This window comes from Nomascus leucogenys, unplaced genomic scaffold, assembly GCF_006542625.1.
Source record: "Nomascus leucogenys isolate Asia unplaced genomic scaffold, Asia_NLE_v1 001699F_27297_qpd_obj, whole genome shotgun sequence".
NCBI lineage: Eukaryota > Metazoa > Chordata > Mammalia > Primates > Hylobatidae > Nomascus > Nomascus leucogenys.
In genome coordinates, this window is record NW_022097554.1 from 2,230 (window position 1) to 4,120 (window position 1,891).

Below are 1,891 nucleotides of genomic sequence, written 5' to 3' on the forward strand. Positions count from 1 at the left end.
CCTAACATGGTGAAACCCCGTCTCTAATAAAAATACAAAAAAATTAGCCAGGCATGGTGGTGGGCACCTGTACTCCCAGCTACTCGGGAGGCTGGGGCAGGAGAATGGCGTGAACCTGGGAGGCGAAGCTTGCAGTGAGCCGAGATCATGCCACTGCTCTCCAGCCTGGGTGACAGAGTGATACTCTGTGTCAAAAAAAAAAAGGAGAAGCAGAAGAAGAGAGAAGAAGAAGAGGAAAGAAGAAGAAGAAGAAAGAAGAACAAGAAGAAAAAGAAGAAGAAAGAAAGGAAGAAGAAGAAAAGAAAGAAGAAGAAGAAAAAGAAGAAAGAAGAAGAAGAAGAAGAAGAAGAAGAAGAAGAAGGGAAAGAAAAGAAGAAGAAGAAGAAGAAAGAAAGAGAAAATGATAAGGTGTTTGAGCTGATGGATGCTTCGTTTTCCTAATATGATTATTACACATTGTATACCTGCATTAAAATATCCCATGTATCATATATATATACAACACATATATATATTATACACCCATAAAAAATTAAAAATTTTTAAAAGACCATAGATGAAGGAAAAATATATTTAAAAATAAAGCAAGGAAAAAAGAAAGAAAATATCCATTATTAATTACTGCCTTTGTCTATCGGTGTTTGGAGAATGAATATCTGGCAGAAAAAGTCTTGCTGTGTTTAACATCACTATTTCTAAAACCTTCAGACTGTGACCAGCAAAAGTGGCACTGAATGCTAAACCAAAAGACACTGTTACACAAGGTTTTCCCCCTCTGGGCAGCCAGACAGCGGGTCTGAGTCCACTTTGCCAACGTGATGCCTGGCTGGCCAGTTTCATCTACCAACAGAAAGGGGTCCATTATGGAATGTTCTCTTGCATCTTCCAAATCCTTCCTCCTTCGTCTCTCTTCCCCTCTGCCTGCAAAGCCTGCAAGAAAGACATACAGGATAATACTGAGGATTACGAACAAAAGTAGCTCTACTATTGCCTCCAGAAGTTTAGGTTGCAGCTAATTGGCGAGAATGAAACCCTCTGTATCTAGCAACTCTGCAGTGCTTTGCGTAGAAGACGCCCCATCTCAGGTTACGAAAATCTACAGAAAGGAGATGTTTAAAAGAGAAAAGGAAAATGTTCCTAGCGATTATAATGTCTCTCTTAAACAGGGTCTTCGAAATGAGGAGAATTCAAGTAACGTGATTTACAAATTGCAACATGAAACATAAAATGAACGGAACAAATGAAGAAATCTAGATTAGATACTCCGTGGAAAAAAATGAGTGAGTACCTGGATATCTCAGCTGGCAGAGCATCAGACTTTTACTCTGAGGGTCCAGGGTTCAAGTCCCTGTTCAGGCGAACTCTTTATCTATTTTACTCTAGATCAGGAGTCCCCAATCTCCAGTACACAGACCAGGTACCAGGCAGCATGGCAGGAGAGCCAGCGAAGCTTCATCTCTACTTATACACCAACTCCTCATAGCTCTTATGACCACCTGAGCTCCCCTGCCTCCCAGGTAAGCAGAGGCATCAGATTCTCATAGAAGCCCAAACCCTATTGTGAACTGCACATGAAAGGGATCTAGATTGTGGGCTCCTTATGAGAATCTAATGCTTGATCATCTGTCACTCTTTTCTATCACTGCCAGATGGGACCGTCTAGTTGCAGGAAAACAAACTCAAGGCTTCCAGTGATTCTACATTACGGTGAGTTGGATACTTATTTCATTACATATTACAATGTAATAACAATATAAATAAAGTGCACAATAAATCTAATGTGCTTGAATCATCCCCAATCATCCCCCCAGCCCCCGCTCCCTCATCCATGTAAAAAATTGTCTTTCATGAAACGGTCTCTGGTGCCAAAAAGGTGGGGCACTGCCGCCCT

The 1,891-nt window shown here is 41.1% G+C and overlaps 1 non-coding gene across 1 annotated transcript; it reads left to right on the forward strand.

The window, feature by feature from the left end:
- The first annotated feature begins 1,286 nt into the window (after positions 1-1,286).
- TRNAK-UUU lies at positions 1,287-1,359 on the forward strand. The gene has a single exon. It is a non-coding gene; the product is annotated as a tRNA-Lys (tRNA).
- Positions 1,360-1,891: the final 532 nt, after the last annotated feature.